Genomic DNA, 23,078 nt, shown 5'->3' with positions numbered 1-23,078 from the left:
GGCAGTCCCCTGGGGTGCCACTCCACTAGGACAGCAGCAGGACCCCCCCACCTTCTGCCTCAGGCAGGGACCTCCAGAGGGGCAATGGGAACGCAGAGAACGCCGAGACCCCCGTGCAGGCCACCAACCACAACCCGCGGCAGTCACCGCAGGGTCTGCCGACAAAACGGAGGCTTCACACATGTGCAAAATGCATTTGGTCAAGATCCACGCAGGGTTTGTCTTTCCCATTGGAAAACGGGAGTGAAACACACCGATAATGCTTTTTTGAAGTGGGGAGAATGAAACTGAGAACGCTTCTCTCTCTCTCTCTCGCAGGACCAAGAAAGGGATGAAATATCGGTTGATAACAATCCACTGCTGTGTGGAGCCTGAAAAATAATACTTCCCATTAAAAAAAGAGAGAGAGAGAGAGAGAGAGAGAGAGAGAGAGAAATCAAGAAGAGCTTGCACATTCTCTCTGCTCCAGGGAGCTCGGATTCACGTGCCCCAAGTATGGAGTAAACTCAGGGCCGTGATGCCTCTTTAAAAACCAGCCCCTAGGCCGGCGTGGCTCACTAGGCTAATCCTCCGCCTTGCGGCACCGGCACACCGGGTTCTAGTCCCGGTCGGGGTGCCGGATTCTGTCCCAGTTGCCCCTCTTCCAGGCCAGCTCTCTGCTGTGGCCAGGGAGTGCAGTGGAGGATGGCCCAAGTCCTTGGGCCCTGCACCCCATGGGAGACCAGGAGAAGCACCTGGCTCCTGCCATCGGATCAGCGTGGTGCGCCGGCCGCAGCGTGCTGGCCGTAGGGTGCTGGCCGTAGTGGCCATTGGAGGGTGAACCAACGGCAAAAAGGAAGACCTTTCTCTCTGTCTCTCTCTCTCTCACTGTCCACTCTGTCTGTCAAAAAAAAAAAAAAAAAAAAAAACCAGCCCCAGCGGCCAGGCCGGCCACACAAAGGTGCTCCGGGCACAAGAGGCCCCGGCGGTCCCCCAGGCTATGTCTGAGCTCTGCAGGCCCTCAGCAAGTCTTGAGAGGCAGGCCTCTGCCTGGGACCCGGGCATGGGTGGCGTCTATGTGTTCCTCAGGCCAGGGCCAGCAGGCTTGGGCCCTCCCACTTGGCCCTGGCGGCACGGACCAGGAGGGGCACTGAGCCGTGCACACCAGCACATGAGGTCTCACGTGGACTCCAGCGTGTTGAGCGGGAACAGGTTGTGGTTGGTGGGCGTGGAGAAGTAGAGGGGCTCACTGAGCACGTGGTTGTCATGCAGGCTGCTTAGCCCCAGCGTCCGCTCAAAGTCCAGCAGCTGCCCGGTGAAGTTGACGTTGGGCGAGATGTTGGACTTTTTCCTCTTGACAAAGTCATAGGCGTCGTTGAGCGACAGGTTCATCTTCTGCCTCAGGTAGGCCACGGTGACCGTTAAGGAGCGGCTGATGCCCGCCAGGCAGCGCAGCAGGACACCACACTTCTTTGGAGCGGGCCTCTTCCGTCGATGAAGCTGATGGCCTCAGGGAAGAACTGGGAGAGGTTCTGGCTCCAGGGGTCCGAGATGGGGATCTGCTTGTAGGTGAACTCCCCGCCGTGCTCCAAGGAGTTGGGCAGGTTGGGCGTGACGTTGAGGATGTGCTTGATGCCGTACTTGCCAAGCACGTCCAGGTTGGTGGAGTCCTTGGCGCAGCCAAGGTAGAGGTAGGGCAAGATCTGGATGAGGAAGGCTGGCTGGCTGGACGGCACTGGGCTGCCATCCGACTCCATGGCACTGCTGGGCAGCTCGCGGTCCGACTCGCCATCCGAGCAGTCAGAGCTGATGCGCAGGCCCCCCAGACCCAGCACGGAGGTGGGCGGTGAGCCGCTTGGCGAGGACGAGCTGTCCACGTGGGTCTCGCAGTGCTCCGAGTTAAAGTCTGTATTTTGAATAGTTGTTGCAAAAAGAGAGCTTGAGAATCTCTGTGACTAGTGTGTCAATATTTGGACCCAGATGCCCCCAAACAAGCAGAACCTCATGTGGACCCTAGGGAGACTCTTTAGTCCCAAAGAATAAGGGATTACTCTATGTCCTATAAAGACTCATTATAGTTAAGGTGACTTCAGAAAGTTCATGGAGAAATGGAATTAAAAGAAAAATTTATTTTGGTGTAAAAAGCATTTGAAGGGCCCCGGCGCCATGGCTCACTTGGCTAATCCTCCACCTACAGCACAGGATTCCCATATGGGCACCAGGTTCTAGTCCCGATTGCTCCTCTTCCAGTCCAGCTCTCTGCTGTGGCCCTGGAGGGCAGTGGAAGATGGCCCAAGTGCTTGGGCCCCTGCACCCGCATGGGAGACCAGGAGGGAGCATCTGGCTCCTGGCTTCGGATTGGCGCAGCACCAGTCGTAGCGGCCATTTGGGGGTGAAGCAACAGAAGGAAGACCTTTCTTTCTGTCTCTCTCTCTCTCTCTCTGTAACTCTACCTGTCAAATAAATAAATAAAACATCTTTTAAAAAAAGCATTTGAAGCCCATAAATAAAAGGGGTCCTCATAATGTTCATGAAAAGTGAACATTTTGAAAAAAAAAAGCATGCAAAAAATTCAAAATTTTTTGCACCAAAATAAATCTATCTTTAATTCTGTTTTTCCATAACTTAATTAAGGTACCATTGTAACGGTTAATAGGACTGATTTACCATTCAACTGGTGTTGTGTGGATTCGTTCTGAGAGGAGGAGCATGGTGGGGGCAAGAGGCATGGATTCACCATAAAGACCCTGGGAGTCAGGTGAAAGCGGGCCGGGGGCGAGCAGCCCACAGACTCATTTATTTCAGTTGGTACATCAGGTTATATAACTGAGGCAGCCAATCTGGTCAAGGGCCATTTTATGCCCTTAACCCATCACAGCCTGTTGCCAGGCAGGCTCCATTGCCAGGTGGTTTCCCAGGTGGTTTCCCGAGGCATTCCTGAGTAACTGATGCTTGCTTGCCAACAGCCATCTTGGCACGGCCTCCTCATTTACCACAAACTGGCATTCAAATGTTGGATCCTGGAGTGGGCATTTGACACATAGGTTAAGACACCATGTGGGACACCTGGATCCCATATTAGAGTCCCTGGGTTCAAATGGTAGCTCTGTTCCTGACCCAGTTTTCTGTAATGTGCATCTGGAAGGCAGCACTTGTATTTGGCTCCTTGACACTCACATGAGAGACTGGGATTGAGTTCCAGTCTCCCTGATTCAGCCTGGCCCAGCCCCCGCTATTGTAGGCATTTGGAAAGTGAACCAGTGGATGGACAATCTCTCCTCTCTTACCCTTCTCCTCCCCTCTCTCTTTCTCTTTCAAATTTTAAAAATGTTGAAGTCTTGAATTATTAACCTAATGATGTAACACAATTTAATTTCTTCAATTTCTCCAGTTGTGAGAGAAAAGGTAATGAAAGTCTATCTATGGTACACGGCAACCCCCTAAAGAATGCTACTGTAAATTTATTGTGTGATTCAGGAAGGTCACTGGTTGGTTGCAGATGAAACTAATGATGCATGCCCTCATGTAGAACACTAAGAGGAAAGGATTGAGGAGTTTTATAATTCCAGGAAAGCTGTCAAGTCTAAATGCTTTAAATGGTTATCTAATCAGATTGCATAAGATGGCAGTCTAAAAAACAGAACTTATTAAAAAGAGTCTCTGAAACATGGATTTATATCTGCTTTATGAATGAAGAACCTTGCTTCAAAAGCATATTTTCCTCCAGTTAATTAATTAAGGGTAGCATGAAGGCATGATGATAGGCATCAAAATGTTTAAAACTAAGCAACCAGAAAATAATGCACACCTCAATTATGTTTTCAGTAATATCTGAGATCTTTTTTTAGTCAAGTCAGTATTTACAACGTTTTACTAAAATGTAATGTCTATAGATTATACACACAGAGATGTCAATTTGCTGGTTTTGAGATGTGGTGTTATGTTTGAGTTTTACATAAGATTTTACATTGAAGAGAAGCAAGGGGCTTTCCCCTTGATGAACTAGTGTTACAAATGCCTATGACCCTGCAATTATTTTAAAATAAAAAAGCTTTAAGAAATCTGTTTATGTCTATTTTATACATTTGGTATTTCAGTAACATTTAATAATATTTCAATTGAAAACAGAATTCTAATGAAGCCAGGAAGCCACTTCTGGGGCTGGCATTGTGGAGAAGTGCTCACACTGGCATCTCTTATGGTAGTGTGGTACAGATTCCAGCTGCTTGGCTTCTAATCCAGCTCCCTGCTAATGCACCTGGGAAAGCAATAGAAGATGGCTCTAGTACTTCGGTACCTGCCACCCACATGGGAAACCCAGGTAGAGTTCCACACTTCTGGCTTTGATCTGACCCAGCTCCAGACATTGCAGCCATTTGAATATATGGGTGGAAGGTTTCTCTCTATTGTCTCTGTCTTGACCCCTCACTCTCTGTCGCTCATTCTTTCAAATAAAGTCACTTCTTCATGGAACAGTTTCTGAAGACAGTAAGTCTTTTATCCACTTACATGGCATCCACATGTTACTGATACTTGGTTTGACAATAGTCAGGCTATACTGAGAAACTCAAACTGAGGTTTGGAATGATTTATAAACTGATGCTGGGCATTGTCTGTCTTCAGATATCATATATTTAGGAAAACATAGCTGTTTTCCAGTCCAGGGTATAGAGTTTTTGTCTTATCTTTGACACTGAAATAAAATGTTCAGCCAGCTAACCTCTTCTGCTCCTCCCCATGACTGGAACTCTGGCCACATGAAACAGTATGGAGTAATTAAAGGCTTTCCTTGGTGCCCCTTTCCCAGAAACTCTTGTGCTTGAGCCAGAAAAGAGAAGAAGCAAAGTAGATTGAATTCGGCACTATGGTAAAGGCCCAGACCCCCAGTGCCTGGCCGGCAGAGCCTCTGCCGGGGCAGCATTTACCGTATCTGCTGTGGGAGATTACAGTGATAGTGGGCTGGGGATGATCTTGAGCAACTCCCATGTTTTTGGCAATCATTGCAAATCAAGGCTTGGTAACCTGACAGCAAGAATTAGCCTGTGGGATGTTAGTTCTGCATCATGCTCTCTGCTCTGTGTTTCCTTACGAAGCTCACAGAACATTTTCCACATGGCATCCTCCTGTGTGGCTTCTTTTCCTGCTGTATCTATAACTGGTTGATATAGCTCATGCCTTTCAATTTGTTGTTGCTCCTTGCATCGTAATAAAGATTGCTGCTTTCTGCTTGGTTAGGCTCCTGATCTTGTGTTATTCCCACAGGCTTTTGGCTTGCTTTGGTAAAAGCCCACATTTCTTAGATTCTTCCTAGTTATTTCTGCTCCAAATGCACAGCTATGTGGGTGCTAAAGTCATTCATACACAGATGGCCAAGGAAAACCACCCTAGAAGGACAGGGCTGCTTTGCTAGAATTCAATAACCATTCTCTCCATTTATCATTCACCTACATGACAGCCTTAGATTCCAGGAATTACTTCTCGACGTAAGCCTGCCTGTTGACGTGCAGGACTGCATCTTTGCAGACACATTCTCATTTCTGTATTTCCCGAATAGATCTCTCCTAATGCGCCAGTAAGGGGAGAAGACATACCAATCTTTTTCAGGATTTGGGTGGATTATGAATAAATATGCTATCAAGGCCTTATCAGGTGTCTCCCAAGTTTTCTTATATTTTGTCTTTCCTTGCAGCTTATTTCATGTGGAATCTGAAGCTAGTATAATAGATCGTTTTAGTCAATAAGATGGTTTCTGGTACCCTTCCAATATAGGGGCTTGTTCCACCTTTGTGTGTTCCTTTCACAGACATCTCTGTAGCAGGTTACTAAAACACTGGGAAGAGAATACAGAACCACAGTGTTCCTGTCCTGCTATCGCTTGTGAAACCTGCATTCTGGGGCCAGCGCTGTGGCGTAGCAGGTAAAGCCACTGCCTGCAGTGCCAGCATTCCATATGGGTGCTGGTTCGTGTCCTGGCTGCTCCACTTCCAAACCAGCTCTCTGCTATGGCCTGGAAAAGCAGTAGAAGTGGCCCAAGTCCTTGGGCCCCTGCACCTGCATGGGAGACCTAGAAGAAGCTCCTGGCTTCAGATTGGCACAGCTCCGGCTGTTGCAGCCATCTAGGGAGTGAAGCAGCAGATGGAAGACCTCTCTCTCTCTTTCTGCCTCTGTATCTGCCTCTCTGGACCTATGCCTTTCAAATAAATAAATAAATCTTAAAAAAAAGAAAAAGAAAAAGAAACCTGAATTCCTGGGGAATAGCAAGAGGGGAAGAACCATGTGCAAAGACCTAGCCTCATCACCCAAGTCCCCACAGATAAAGTACTTTAATAGGAGCAAGATGGCCTATAGGGCTGGGAAAGAAACTGTATTTCTGCAGAGCACGCATGAACTTGAACCTCCAGTGGAGACATGAGGCTGCAAGACACTGCCCACACAAAGTACCAGACCTGAAAAGTGTTCTTCTTTATATACCTATGGTCTCCATCTCCACTAAAAAGAAATTACATAATAAATTGATTCAGTACATTTAATGGAGTATTATTAAACACTGGACTCTTGCAACTCTTCAACAAATTCAAAGGCAGATGGCTATCTGTAAAGTTGTGACCACAGATTCAGTGTGCAAATATTTCCAGATACCTCTGCCTACAGTTCTCCAACATTCTGGAAAATTTATTTCCTCCAAGACAGAAAAACTCTCCACAACTACATGGTGACTATTTTATTTTGTTCTGCAATACCACCATGTCCACCAAGTATTAAGAGAATTATGCATTCAACTGTTCATTTATTTCTACAAAACAGAAAAATAAGTATATCCCAGTAGTCACTCTGTATCCCTTTCAGTGCTAAGAAATTCATTAAAATAAAATATTTAGAAGCATCAATGTGGAATGTACAAATAATGCCTCAGAAATAAAATAAATGATAGAATGGATCACGAATTCTACAGAAAAAGATAAATTTGAACTCTGGTCCCAGCAGGAAAAATTTCTGCTGTCCCATTACCTTTCCTACAGATACTCTTGCTTTTTTAAGCTTTATTTTATTCTTTTATTTATTTGAAAGACTAACAGAGAGACAGAGAAACACAGGATCTTACATTTATTGGTTCACTCCCCCAAGTGACCTCAACAACCAGGGCCAGGCCAGGTTGAAACCAGGAGCCTAGAACTTCTTAAGGTCTCCCACATTGGTGGCAGGGACTTAAGCACTTGGAACATCCTCTGCTGCCTTCCAAGGTGCATTAGCAGGGAGGGAGCTGGGTTGGAAGTGGAGCAGCCAGGACTACAAACAGTGCTCTGATATGGGATGCCACAGGTGGTGGCTTAACCCACTATGCCATAACACCATTCCCATATTTTTGCTTTCTTATCCCTTTCATCCTTCTCCTTCCTGCTCTCATATGTCAAAGATGGTTTGATAAAAACCTTCTAGTAAAGCTACAAAAGCTTGGCCGGCGCCGTGGCTCACTTGGCTAATCCTCCGCCTGCAGCGCCAGCACTCCAGATTCTAGTCCTGGTTGGGGCGCTGGTTCTGTCCCAGTTGCTTCTTTTCCAGTCCAGCTCTCTGCTGTGGCCTGGGAGTGCAGTGGAGGATGGCCCAAGTGCTTGGGCCCTGCACCCGCATGGGAGACCAGGAGAAGCACCTGGCTCCTGGCTTTGGATCGGTGCTGCGCACTGGACACAACAACCATTTTGGGGGTGAACCAACAGAAGGAAGACCTTTCTCTCTGTCTCTCTCTCTCACTGTCTAACTCTGTCTGTCAAAAAAAAGCTACAAAAGCTTACTATCTGTTTTCTTTTTAAGTAAATTTGTATAAAAGATTATTCTCAGCTTCCTTAAGAGATGCAGCAGAACAAGTGGGGGTCGGCTCTGTAAGGGCCCTTGTCTCATTTTCCTAAGGAGAAGCATCCCAATCTCTTTAGAGCAGTAATATTCACAGCATGGGCAGTGACCTATGGACCGATCCTCTCCTCTGCTTCCTAGTCTCCTTTACAGTTAGGGATGGCTGCAGGATCCAGTTCCACTCAACACCATGTATGTTGGGGCAGTAGTGGGTGGGGGTTGGGAATGGTTGTTTGGGTGAGGTTTTTGCTTATGCTTTCCTAACAAAACAGGTTTAAATCGCTTTGATCCCATCCCTTTCTGCTTGAATGCAGACATAAAGCTAAGGCTGCAGCGATCATCTTGTGGGGAAAACAGGAAAACATCCGGGATGACCAGATCAGTCACAGATGTCAGCCCTGATGTCATCAGCCTCCAAGACAGTGTAGCCATGACCTTCCTCAAGACATTCTACTGACAGAAAGAGCTTCAGTCTTCCATGTCACCAGCCCACTTAATTCAATGATTTACACACATTTGTAGACTCCTAGCTGGACAGGAATACGCTTGGTTGAAAGTGACCAACTCAAGGACCTCTCAAGAAAATGAGACTAGATTATTTACTGAGAGTGTTCTATCTCATAAATAACATGCTAGAATGGCTCTTTAGTAAAACTATAACCCAAAATGGTCACTTAGATACTCCATCATTTTGGAACTAGCCCCTAAACATCCCATATTTTTCTTATATTTGAGAGAAGAGCTTGGCTTTCCAAGATTCCGTGACTTCCTGTGTTTTAATTAACTCAATGATGAAAGAGAAGGGGCTGTTGTTAGGCAGTTCCTTCTTTTGTTTTATCTTTATCTCTTTCCTATCACCAGGGAGAAAATCGCTTTCATGTTTCTCATCATGATTTCCCTGAATTATCATTCTTGCTTTTCACAGTCATTCACGAAGTATCGTTAGTTAGAAATGAATATGGCAAACAGTTGAACAGTCACTGTCTGTCACCTTGTATTCTTACCAAGAACAGGATAGGGCAGAGGATAAAGAGTAGAATAGGAACATTCTGAGAACTGGGGACAAACTGTACTTCTAGGGGGCTGCAAAAGGCAAGAATAACCCCTGGAAAACATGCAATAATAAGCAAGAATGAAGGGAAAAGAGGAAGCGATGGATTTGAGTCTTCTGCATTTGAGCGTGGTAAAAAAAAGTTTATGAAAGTTTATGAAAATAGAGAATTGAACAGAGGACAGAGGGTGTTGAGAAACAGGAGTAAACTGTTTGGAATATAATTTAGACTTAATATTTCAAGAAAGTATTTTAGTTACTTCTAGATTGCTTTCCTTAATACAATGCTATGTGAAATTGTGTTACATGAACACATAATTTAAATTTACATTTAAAATTCTGATGCATGGATAGATACACAAAATGGTAATTAGTGGGGCATGTCAATAATAAGTACAGATATAAGAAAAATCTCCAAATAATTCACACAGAAATGCAGAAACTAACCATTAATAGGAACATCAACAAGCACTAAAATCCTAGAATGTCACAGTTGAAGTGATGATATAGGTTAACATGTGCATTGTACCGATAAAGACGCTGAGGCCAAGCAGGTTAATGGACTTGCCCAAGGTTATTCCCAAGGTTTGCCCCACTTCCATGGTATGGTCCTGTTGATCTGCTGCCTGCAATACCACAGACTGGTCAGCAGTTCAGCACTCCACTTGCATTTTATACACATTAGACCAATGGGAGCTATAAGAAACAGTGAGTGACATTTACTTCAAAAAGAATAGAAGAAGTAAATTACAAGGAAAACACAGTTGAATGTGGGTAATGACACCTGCCAACAGAAAACGGAACATGCACTCATCTGCCATGACACCAGGAAATGAAACTAAACTGAAACATAGAGGTGTTCTCGAGGTGCTAATATCCAACCTGGCTCTCTGGGGCACCTAAGTAATGACTATACAAATATATTATAAAAATATACTATACAGTCTGTAAACACAAACTTGGTACAGAGATGCTGAGGAGTCCTCCATGACCAACCCTCACAACCTCCCAATCTTGCACCCTTTATGAATCTCCAGATGCAGTAAAATATTGGGATCTACTATGGTAAAAATCTGATATTTATCTGCAGGTAAGAAGGCCCTCTCGGTTTTTGCAATCCGGATTTAAAGCACCAAGCTCCATGTACTTTCCTTTTTTTTTTTTTTTTTTTTTAACAGAGTGGACAGTGAGAGAGACAGAGAGAAAGGTCTTCCTTCACCCTCCAATGGCCGCCATGGCTGGCACGCTGCAGCTGTCGCACCACACTAATCCGATGGCAGGAGTCAGGTACTTATCCTGGTCTCCCATGGGGTGCAGGGCCCAAGCACTTGGGCCATCCTCCACTGCACTCCCTGGCCACAGCAGAGAGCTGGCCTGGAAGAGGGGCAACCAGGACAGAATCCGGCGCCCCAACCGGGACTAGAACCCAGTGTGCCGGCACCGCAAGGCGGAGGATTAGCCTAGTGAGCCACGGCGCCAGCCATCCATGTACTTTCATCCTCAAATAAAAATCAATTTAAGGGGAACAGAAGACTGAAAAGCACTCAACTCATAGTTGCATTTGATGCTACGCAAGATGAAGCAGACAAAGCCTTCTCCCTCGAAATAACCCTGTCATGAAGCTATGAGCATTAAGGAAAGAGAAGATCTCTCTAGAAATGATGACACTGTGGGAGCAGACACCACACTTTCGTAGTTGAGGGAGGGGTGATTTCCACTCAGATGACCTACAAATGCAAGGCCTTCCAATCAGAGTGCTCACAGGCACTCCCTTGTCAGGTTTCACAACTTGTAGATTCCTTAAATGCCCCACAGAGCTTTCTAGAGAACCCCAGGTTTTATTATTTTTCCAATTTAGCCAGCATTTTCCAGTCACCTCCTAAATGTCAGTCACTGTGTTCAATTCTGAAAATTCAATTACTGCTCAAACAATATTTTGTGGAGACAGCTGCAAACTTGGACTTATGTTCTCTGTATTATAGCGAACCTGACAAACTAAAAGTTTTCCAAAACAAAATACCTAGGAATACAAAACACCTAGGAACAGCCATTAAAATGTGCAGCCGAGCTCATAAGGACCAAACAGACAGAACTGGAAATCAGAGCATTGAGCTTGTAAGTCACACTGGGATTAACCTGTCATTTTCTGTTAAGACATGACAGAAACTACTGGTGTCCATCCAAATTCATGTGTTCATCTGTATTTCCCAGCCTTCCTTATAGTTAGGATTACTGTGAAACTGAGTTCTGAACAATGGACTGTGGGTGGTCGTGATGGCCTCAAGAAATACACTACTCACTCTTGTATAAGCTGTCTCCCCTATCCATGTCTCCGGAAGCAAAAGAAATTGGGGAAGCCACATCATGGAATGGAACAAGAAAGGATCCAAGAAAGCTGCCCAATCTTCCTGTATTATACGTCAACAATAACATGCATTTTAGTATTATTTTAAAATTGATTTCTGAAAACAATTTCAAGGTAACCAAAATGTTTTGACCAGTAGCAAATGAAAATAAGGAAATGCAAATATATTCCCGAAAGCCTTCTATTTGTTAAAGTGAGTAAGCAATGTACTTACTCACCAGCCCTGGGAGATGGATGCCCTCTTCCCCACCTCACAGGCCAGGGCCTGACAAACCCAGAATGCTTCAGAAATTTCCTAGGATGACTCCCCCTTATAAACATATGAAGAGGGGGTCTTTAAACAGTTTGTGGAGATGCAATTATGAAAAAGTATGCATGGATTTAAAAAATGTTTGTACTAAATAAACCTATCTTTCTGTTCCATTTTTCCATGCAAAAAAATCTTGCTGGATTCCTAAGGTAATATTATTTTCACTCTACCACAGTAGTTCAGATGAAATTTATGGTTAACAGACATGATTATTTTGTGATTATGATATTCTATTTTTAATACATATCGTACATATTCTAAGATTCATTGACCAGTTTCAGAATTTAGTTCTCACTTTTACTATTTAAAATGCAACAGAAATTGGTCAGTTTGTATTAATGTACTTATATGTGGGAATTTTCCAATATCTTAATGTAATAATATACTTATTTGGCAACTTCATTTATCTGAAATATTTGTAGAACAAATAAATTAACAAAAATGGTATCAAATTCATGATCTAAAGAGTAATACTCATAGTAAGTCAATGTGTTATCCAGAACACATTATGAGTACTTTTAACAAAGATAGTGATTTTGACAACCAAATTCATAGCCTGAAAATCTAAAATTAGAAGAGAGAGGAAAAGGCCACTAAAGTTGAACTGAAAAATAACATAAAGATATAAATAACAGCTAACTGAGAAGTCAAGAAAGTTACCAAGCTATAAATACCTGCTAATTGAGAAGGTAAAAAGTTACCAATATAGACACAATTATTTCACAAATGGTTCCCTATTATGGAAGGTCTTGTATTCATTTACTTACATTCATTTACTCAATAAACCATATTCTTAAATACACCAATAGAATAACAAGTGTTCATAACAACCCTGAAAAAAATTAATACCAGAAAATTTCAAATCCACTCACAGGAAGCAGAACTAGAAGACATAACAGAAATGCATCATTGAATGAAATACTTCATTTTTTAACTGAAATCACTGAGTCTGAGAGAAATGACCCAACCTCTGAAAGCAGTCCAGCTCGTCCTTGGAGAGTCTGGCAGAGCTAAGAAACCAGCCAGCCAGCCAGATAGCCCCCTGCACTGCCTCCATTTTCCATTTGCATTATCCATTGATGCTAATATTCACAATGTGCTTTTCCATAATTACCATTCTTCATTAAGACTTCCACTTAAAAAGAAAAAGTTGGGGCTGGTGCTGTAGTGTAGTGGGCTGGGCCCCTGCCTGTGGCACTGGAATCCCATTTGAGTGCGAGTTCGAGCCCCAGCTGCTCCTCTTCTGATCCAGCTCTCTGCATTTGCCTGGAAAGGCAGTGGAAGATGATCCAACTGCTTGGGCCCCTGTGCCCATGTGTGAAATCCAGAATCTCCTGGCTCCTGGCTTTGGATCAGCATAGCTCTGGCCATTGTGGCCATCTCGGGAGTGAACCAAAGGATGGAAGATCTTTCTCTCTGTCTTTCCCTCTCTCTGTCTGCAGCTCTGCCTCTCAAATCAATACATAAAATCTTTTAAATAACTTAAAAATATGATTCCTATTAATATAAGAGTCTAAGAGAAAATGACTTTTGTTATTCTTAAAAATCACTTCTATGATGGCCGGCCTTGTGGCTCAGTGGGTTAAGCCACTGCCTATGACACCTGAATCCAATACAAGCACGGGTTCAAGTCCTGGCTGCTCTGCTTCCAATCTAGCTTCCTGCTAATGCACCAGAAGATGGCCCAAATGGTGGAGCTGATGCCACCAATGTGGGAGATCCAGGTGAAATTCCCGGCTCCTGATCCAGCCACAGCTATTGCCATCATCTGGGGATTGAGCCAGCAGTTAGAAGAAATCTCTCTCTCCCTCTATCTCTGTATCTCTGCCTATCTCTCTCTCTTTGCCACTCTACTTTCCAATACATATAGTAAATATTTTTTAAAAAAAATTTAAAAGCTACTTCAGTGAAATACCTCATATCCTTAGGAAATGGGGTGGATGTGCTATTGCCATATGATAAATGTTTAACCAGCATGGACACACAGGTCACTCACCTGTTGCTCCTTTTGACTCACCTCTATGGGCACTGGTTATGGGAGAAAATGAAATGGAGAATTTGTTACTGAGCCATGCACACTTTGGTCCTCTGAAATGGATGGAGGCAACTTAATTTCCTCACAGCAGTCTGGGGGTGTCAATTAGACATGAAGGAAAGGTCAAGATGAGAATGCGGAAATCATTAAAATAAAGGGAAAATTAACCTGAGTGCCAGGGACTCATCACTGAGGCTGAAAAAGTAGAGTGGAGGCGAAGTCAGATTGAAATCGCATTAATATTAACTAGGAAGGAAATACAGCAGGGGAGAGTGTGGGAGAGGAAATGAATCCCAAGTAGTGCAAAATAAAGTTAAAACCCTTCATACTGGCTGTTTAATTATCTGTAACTATCTAAAAGCCTTGGGAAGAAGGAGGGGGCTGGACAAAGTAGCCGTTGCTCCCTCTCAGCACAGGACACTCTCTAGACCTTCCTCTGAGCATCCATTCCAAAGAAATCCCTGTTCCAATTTGCCTCTTGCCAAGCTCTAACCATCTGCTTCCTGTATCTGGATTTCAAGTATTAGGGAAATGACTTTCAGCCAGAAAGGTCCTAAGAAGTGACCCATGTGCTCTGGCTGTGATCATCACACTTGCCTTTTTTCCCATGGTACTTACTTTACTAGAGAGTCATTTATCTATCACTCTAGTACCAGCCAGGGCTACAGACAGCACTCGGGGTGAGAAGGCTGAATCAGAGCAGCTCAGTCATACGGGGAAGTGGCAGGCTTTAAGAATACAGAGGGTACTGTTAGTAACATGTATGAGGGGGTCTTCAAAAGGCTCATGCAAGTGTGTATTAGGAAAACTTAGGAGCCAATTTTTAAGTGCACCAAAATTAAAGTAACTTTTAATTCCATTTTGCATGAATTTTCTGAAGTATCCTCTGGTGTCTAGGTGAGGGATGGGGGGGTAGAGGGGAGGGAGTACATAGTAGGAATTCAGAACTTTTAACACTGAAAACCATGTACGCATTGTAATATGGAAGGTAAAGTTGATTAAAATAAACCAGCTACTCAAAAACAGCCTAGACACTCAAACTTATGAAGGTGCTACAGTGAGCACTCTCTCCCTTTGCAACTTTCTCACTTTCTTTCCTCTAACACTAAATGAACAGGCTCCTGTCGCTCTAAACCATCTCCTACACCAGGAGAAGAGAGGAATGGGGAAGAGGAAAAAGAGAAAAGGGGGAAGGGGAAGGGAAGTGGGAAGTAAGGGAGGAAAGAGGAAGGGAGGAGAGGGGAAGGGAAGTCAGGATGTGCAGATATTCTAACCCCTCGTGCACCTCTAGAGACACAGTAGTGGGGCTTCAGCAGCGTCATTCCATTGCACCTGCTCTTGCTTCAGACTGTAACTCTCTTCTCAGACCACACCTGACTAGATCCTTCAACAGTGTGATGATATTGGCTGTGACCTTCTCCTGGAAACTCCTCCTTTTTGAATTCCTATAATCTTGATTGACATCTCTGCTAGAATTCCTCTTTTCACATTACCCAGGGGTGTGAAAGTTTCACGGAGCCTCGCTGTTCATTTCTTCTTCTCACACCTCAGTCTCTCAGTACTGAAAAAGTATTTTGGGATGACTTTCTGCCCATGTGGTTAGCCTGATTCAGAAACTACAGGATACACATTCAGATATTACAATTTTCAAAAGAAGAGAAGCCTTGTTTTTCTGTGATCCTTGTTTTTGTTGGCTTGTTTAGAGTTGGTAAACCTTTCCCAGAAGTAGATCAGATTTTCTTCCTGTTTAGTGCCCAGGAAGGGGGTTGTCATGGGTCACTTGATAACAAATGTTTATTGAACTAATGACAAGCAAGAAGAATGGACTTTCCATGGTGCCTAACACTAATCATCTGGAGAAGGAATTATACTTGTCAGAGTCCTAGCAGGAGAGTTTAATCAAGGACATTTTACTTCAATGTGGACAATGTATAGGAAAACTATAAAACATACTACAGTTCCCTAGGTCTACTTAACGGGTGCTCATGCAAGGGGCAGGCTCTTCCTTATCACCCATTGGTATGAAAAAGGAAAAGGGAGAGAGATATTGAGGGGGTTTCCTATGGGGAAATAAGGTCTTTGGCACAATTGATTTTGGTGTAATTTGTGTATTGGCCTGTTGTGTGTTGCTTTCTAATATAATCTTCAATCTAGCATACTGATAGATTGTTTTTTGCTTTAATAGCTTGTCTGTGGTTTTCAAGCTTGTGTGTTTATGTATCACATCCCATCATCTGTAAATAATAGCATACTGCCTGAACCCTTCAAATATATATACATCTTATTTATTTTTTAAATTATTGAATTGGCCAGAATATTTGTGCTATATTGAAAAGTATCAGTGACAGCAGATACCAATAGCTTATTTCAATTTAAAAATAATCTAAATTTTCTCTATTATGTTTGCTCTTCGCCATAGGTTTTTATTAGATAACCTCATCATCTCCTTCTATTCCCAATGGCTCTTCTTAGCTTAATCCCTCATTATCTCTCCTCCTGAATATTGCAAAAATGGCCTTGTAACTAAATTATCTGCCTCCAGCTTCTTACCCCACCCCCTCAGATTCATTGCATTGTGATCAAGAAAATATTTATGAAATGCAAATTCTCATGGCTACATGCTTAGGACTCTTCAATAGCCTAGAGATATATCTATATATCTATATCATAGCCGCATAACAATATCATATCTATATACCATTCATATATAGATATAGATAGATAGATAGATCCCACAACTCTAGACTCCTAAAAAAGTCAGCTTCCCTGTATTAATCAGAATTTTATCTCAAATAGTTTCCTGTTAGAGAGAAGAGTATACAGCCCCTGAAACAATGAGGCTACTTTAATGTCTACCAAATACTGTTCACCTTTCATGTCTAAGTTGTCCCTCCTCTTCACAGCCTTCAGAAAGGGCTTCTGGAAAGCGTTCTTCTTCTTATTGTTCGCTTACATTCCTCTGTCCTCCCTTAGCAGACCACCAGCATCAACCATAGGGAATCTAATCATACTCCAATAGCCTCCCCTCTAAACACCAAAGTCCGATCAAATTTCTACCCTCTTCATACCTCACAATATCAAAGTCATCCCACGAAAACAACCACAAGAGGACCTCAGAGGCAAAGCAACTTTAGTTACTCAGGAACCTAACACACTGGGTCCTACAAACATTCAACTCCTCATCAGACTACACATTACAGGTATCTTTATTACTCTGAGGAACAAGGGTGAGGCGGCTCCATGGATGCCTGACGCTTTCCCCACTGCTGGGGAACTCCCCTTTTAGAATCATCCAAGGACAGCAGGTCAGAGCTCAGAGCCAAAGGCACCGCCTGGCCTGAATGCGGGACTGGACGGTGCCCTGAGCAGCAATGCCGTGTGTGAGAGGGTGTGGAGGGCTGCGGCAGCATCAAGAGCTAAGAGATCATCTATAGCCCATGCTAATTTTGGAACAGAGAAGCAATAGTCAGGCATTACACTAGAAGAAGCATTCTAAAGCTCAGTTAATTAGCACAACGGGCCTGCACAGTCAATATTATTCCCATTTTATAGGTGAAGACCCCTAGGGCTGAATGAAATCAACTCATTTAACGAAGATTATAGACATAGTAACTTTCTAGGCCAAGCTGCAAAATTAGGTTCCGTTTTACTCCAAAGAAATTAAGTTATTGCTTTTCTAACCCGATAGAACTTATTTTTGTCTGAAAGCAGAAGTGGCTTCAGCTTTCACCATCCTCACAGCACCCCACACCCCTAGGATACCTAAGCTGGCTGCCTGTGGCAGTGCAACGTATCAGGGTATTTCTAGAAAGGAGAGAAGTCAGCGAGTATTTAATGCCAGATGTCATCAAACTGACCACCCACTTCTCACACACCAAGAAGCAGTAACAAGAGCAATTAGATTGTGGTGACTGATGTCACTCTAAAGAAAAGAGGCAAGAAAGTGATGTGGTACAGTTTAAGAAGGGGAGCTCTAGTTCAAAAGCAGCATGAATCAGAATTTAAGCTAAACTGTAATTTCTGTAATTTGGTGAATAAAAAAGAAATTAAACATCTATTCACATCCAATTCAAAAAACCTTTGATTGTCACATTTCTATTGTATAGAAATACAAAAGTGTGAATCCATTCTAGTTTTACAATAGTAATGTAAGACTATTGTGTGGAAGGGATATTTAGTATGTTTTGGTTGATCCCACAGGTAGAAGAAAACCAATGGGGCTGGCACCGCGGCTCACTAGGCTAATCCTCCGCCTGCGGAGGTTGGGGTGTCAGATTCTGTCCCGGTCACTCCTCTTCCAGTCCAGCTCTCTGCTGTGGCCAGGGAGTGCAGTGGAGGATGGTCCAGGTCCTTGGGCCCTGCACCTGCATGGGAGACCAGGAGAAGCACCTGGCTCCTGGCTTTGGATCAGCACGGTGCACTGGCTGCAGCGCGCCAGCTGCAGCGGCCATTGGAGGGTAAACCAACGGTAAAGGAAGACCTTTCTCTCTGTCTCTCTCTCTCTCACTGTCCACTCTGCCTGCCAAAAAAGAAGAAGAAGAAGAAGAAGAAGAAGAAGAAGAAGAAGAAGAAGAAGAAAAAGAAGAAGAAGAAAACCAATGAATGGAAACTCCAGAAAACACTATTCACTATGGATTGAGTTGTCCAAAATGGAATGAGTTGCTCACGGTGAGATTGCCTCCCCAATGATATTCAAGAGTCAGTAGGACAACACTTAGCTGGAGCATTCCAAAAAGATAAGAAATAGCAGTGAAGTGGGATGAGATGCTCTTTAAGGACATTTCCCATCTTGTGGGTCTTTGATTGTAAAATAAGTAAAAGAGCTTTCACTTTCTGGCCTAGCACTTGCTGGCTGTAGTGGGCATTTGGGTAATGAACCAGTGCACACGGGTCCCCACATATACAAACTAAATAACAAATTGATAAATAAGTCAATTACTTAAATTTTTAAAATATAAAAGTAAAGAGAGCCAAGAGTCCAGTTTCAATATTAGAGATAAACACTATGTAGAAGTACATCAAAGAATGACGGAATTTGGGCCTTGAGAAGAGGGGATGATGTAAGCAAGGCTTTCAAGGGACGGGAAGGCTGAGTGGAAATCTGAAAGGGGGATAGCAGTGAGCCAGGGAAGGAGGCCTAGAGGGAGGGGGGCGAGAATTAAAAATCGAGGACATAATTCAGAGTCACCGAGACAGAACAAGGAGCACTCAAGAAACCAAAAGAAGTTGAGTAAAAATGTGTCAGAAAACAGAGGACACTAGGCAGGTGGGCATAAAAGTGGACACAAAGAAGTTCAGCTGCAGAGACTCACACTGAATAGCACACAGACAGACAACGGGGCCACGAGATTCACATCAGCAGTTAAGGCTCGTGTTGAATGTTCACGTGATACACGGCTATCCTCCCCAGTACCCCAACCAGCCAGAGCATTTTGTTCTTCTGGCTCCATGGATGGCGCTCAGCTGCCCTCTGCAGAATTCCCACAGTGAGTTCAATCATCAATACTTCTGAATTAAGCCTTCAAAATTTCTCTTGTATCTTTAACTTTCTCACATCCTCACTGCAACTGCTTGCTTTGTTTATCCTGGTTTATACAAGAGCCAGGAAGTCTTCCTCCTTCGAGTTTATCCCTTCCTTTGCCAATCCATGCTCTTCACACACCTACATCAGCCGTAGGCAGAATGGCACAGTGATGAAAATGCAAAAATTCAAGAGGGGAGAATGAAAGACTTCGCACCAAGAGTCTGACACGTGGCTAAGAATCAGAGTCAAATACAGCTGACAATCACATGGGAAACATGAAGACTTCTCCCCACCACCTGTTTCCTTCCTCTCAATATTGTCCAACACACACACATATACACACTCTGCTTTCTAGAAGTACCTGTTGCCATGACATAGCCCTGAGAAGCCCAGCAACAGAGACTTCTGGCACTGAGTTGACAGCAGACAACTCCTGCCTATGCTGCTGTCAGATCTTCCTAATGGGTTGCCAATGTGGTCAGGAAACTGTTGGCAGCCTAGGAATTGGCAGCTTTTAGTAAGCAAGGCAATACTAAAACCCAAGTGGTGTCCATTGTCTATAATTTGTGGTACCAAAAAAAAAAAAAAACAAAAACAAAAAAACAACTAGAGCCTTAAAAGAAGAGAAATGAAGGATGTGAAATTCCAGTTGGCCAGAAGGCATAAGTTCAAGACATCTACTGTGGATCCTTGTGATTGTAGTTAATAACAGTATATTGTTATTTTAAAGTGGCTAATAGGCACTAAAGTGTTCTCACCATAAAAAGGTGATAAGCATGTGAGGTTATACAGATGTTAATTAGCTTGATTTAGCCATTCCACATGTATAAAAATACCAAAATACCCTACATTACACCATAAATATGTTCAATTTTTGATTTGCCCATTAGAAAATAAATTCAGAAGATATCCAGAAAACTGTTCACATTCTAAATTTCCAGTAATGCTATTGAAACATATTTTGAATTTTTTAAAGATTTATTTATTTTTTATTTGAAAGAGTTACAGAGAGAGAGAGGGAGAGCCAGAGAGAGATCTTCCATCTACTGGTTCAATCTCCAAACGGCTATAATGGCTGGAGCTGGGCCAGAGAGAAGCCAGGAGCTTCATCACGTCTCCCACATGGGTACAGGGCCCCAAGCACCTAGGCCATCCTCTGCTGCTTTCCCAGGCTATCAGCATGGAGCTGGATCAGAAGTGGAGCTGCCAGGAGTCAAATCGACACCCATAAAGGATCCCAGCATTGCAGGGGACAGTTTTACCTGTCACGTCATGGCCCAGGCCCCTGAATGATTCATCCTTAAAATAACTGCCAAAATAAAACCTCTGTGGATAGGCTGCTATCTCCACTAGTCCAGGACTGCCCATTTAGATCCATCCGTCTCACAATACACACACATCATTTCCTGTGCTTCATTTCCTCCACTGCAGATGTGAACAATGAGCTCCCCTCCGCAGCCTTGAGAGATGCGCAGAAGACTGAAACAACGCCAAGAAACATTTCTGGGAGAAGCAGTGTGTGAGCTGGCCTCACTGCGCACAGATCTGGGAACTCTGTGTTTAAAGCCACACAGTCCTTCAGCAGTGTCAATGACAGGACTTCTTCCTATGGCTAAGGCACAGGACCAGCTCTAAGAAGAGCCTGGTGTTTGCTGAGCCTCCCTGTGCCAATGCTGAGGTTTCCACAGGCCCTGGTTTCCATGCTGCATCCTCATGTTTAATGAGTTTTGTACAATTGCATTTTCTGTGATCATACTTACTATCTTATGAGAAAAACTACCAGAAAGAAAATTAAACTTCCCATGAAAAATATATTCTGAGCACATAGAAGCATTTATGTTTTTTGTTTATTTGGAAGTCAGAGTTACAGATAGGAAGAGATGGTGAGGGGCTCGGCGTTGGGGCACAGATGGTAAAGCTACCACCTGCAACACCACATCCCAAGTGGGTCTGGTTGGATTCCCAGCTGCTCCAGTTTGATCCAACTCCCTGCTAATGCACCTGGGAAAAACAAAAGATGGTGACCCAGCTCAATGGGCTCCCACCTCCATGTAAGAGACTTGGATGAAGCTCCAGGTTCTTGTCTTTGGTCTGGCCCAGCCCTGGCCATTTTGGCCATTTGGGGAATGAACCAGCAGATAGCAGATAGAAGACTCTCTCTCTCGCTCGCTCGCTCTCTTGCTCTCTCTCTCCCTCTCTCTGTGACTCTGTTTTTCTTAAAGATGTATTTATTTGAAAGAGTTACAGAGACAGAGACAGACTTTCCCTCCACTAGTTCACTCTCCAGATGGCTGCAATAGCCAGGGCTGAGCCAGGCTGAAGCCAGAAGCTTCATCTGGGTCTCCCAATGGGTAGCAGGGGCCCAAACACTTGGGCCATCCTCCACTGCTTTTCCCAGGCCACTCACAGGGAACTGGATTGGAGGTAGAGCAGCTGAGACACGAACTGGCACCGTACGGGATGCCAGTGTCTTAGGCAACATCTTTATCTGCTACAACACCAGCCCCAAAATCTGCCCTTTAACCTGCCCTATTTCATGAGTTTTGTCAAATGTTTACAGTTATGTTTCTTTTACTACAATCATAATACAAAATGTTTCTGTCCTCCCCAACAAATTCTCACATGCACTTTTTTTTAACTTTTATTTAATGAATATAAATTTCCAAAGTACAGAATATGGATTACAATGGCTTCCCCCCCATAACGTCCCTCCCACCCGCCACCCTCCCCTTTCCCACTCCCTCTCCCCTTCCATTCACATCAAGATTCATTTTCGATTATCTTAATATACAGAAGATCAGTTGAGCATACATTAAGTAAAGATTTCAACAGTTTGCTCCCACATAGAAACATAAAGTGAAAAATACTGTTTGAGTACTAGTTATAGCATTAAATCTCAAAGTACAGTACACTAAGGACAAAGATCCTACATGAGGAGTAAGTGCACAGTGACTCCTGTTGTTGACTTAACAAATTGACACTCTTGTTTATGGCATCAGTAATCACCCTAGGCTCTTGTCATGAGCTGCCAAGGCTATGGAAGCCCCCTGAGTTCACTGACTCTGATCTCATATGCACTTTTGTGATGAACTGCTGAACTCTCACAGCTACAGACCTACTTTCTATTACTATGTGCTTTCTTTTCCTAGAATTTCACTGGAGTGGAGTTATAGTTTCTGGGTATTTACTTAACACCCTGATCTTGAGGTTCAGTCATGATGAAGTTTGTTACCTTTCATTTCTGAGTTACGCTGCATTGTATAGTTATTCCAAAATTTGTTTATCCTGTAGTTAATGAACGTTTGGGTAGTTTACAGTTTTTGATGATTATGAATAAAACTACTATGAACATTTCTTCACAAGTATTGGGGTACATTTTTTTTTCTCTTGTGTAAATACCTAGGGAGGAAACTTCTGAATGCTTTTCATAGATTTGATTTTGTATCTCCACCAGTTGTTCTCTTTGCCAACACTGGGTATTGTCAATCTTTTTCAGTTGTTGAACTAGATGTGTCATGACATCTCACTGGAGGTTTAATATGCACTTGTCTGAAGACAAATGATGTGGAACATCTTTTCACATGCTTATTTGCTACTGGTATATTAGTAAAATATCTGTTAACTTTTGTCACTCATTTTTTTTTCATGTTTCTATATTTTTTCCTTTTTTTAACTTGTATTTAATGAATATAAATTTCCAAAGTACAGCTTATAGATTACCATGGCTTCCCCCCCATAACGTCCCTCCCACCTGCAACCCTCCTCTTTCCCACTCCCTCTCCCCTTCCATTCACATCAAGATTCATTTTCGATTCTCTTTATATACAGATCAGTTTAGCATACATTAAGTAAAGATTTCAACAGTTTGCTCCCACACAGAAACATAAAGTGAAAAATACTGTTTGAGTACTAGTTATAGCATTATATCTCAATGTACAGCACACTAAGGACAAAGATCTTACATGA

General features: G+C 43.3%; 1 pseudogene; it reads right to left on the bottom strand.

Annotated features, from left to right (window-relative positions):
* Positions 1-1,158: 1,158 nt before the first annotated feature.
* Positions 1,159-22,629, bottom strand: LOC100353368 (dual specificity protein phosphatase 7 pseudogene; annotated as a pseudogene).
* Between the last annotated feature and the right edge of the window lie 449 nt (positions 22,630-23,078).

Source organism: Oryctolagus cuniculus, chromosome 12 (assembly GCF_051225735.1).
Source record: "Oryctolagus cuniculus isolate XC-2025 breed Fujian yellow rabbit chromosome 12, ASM5122573v1, whole genome shotgun sequence".
Taxonomy (NCBI): domain Eukaryota; kingdom Metazoa; phylum Chordata; class Mammalia; order Lagomorpha; family Leporidae; genus Oryctolagus; species Oryctolagus cuniculus.
The sequence above is the reverse complement of the archived record's forward strand: the minus strand, read 5'-3'. Positions and strand labels throughout refer to the sequence as shown.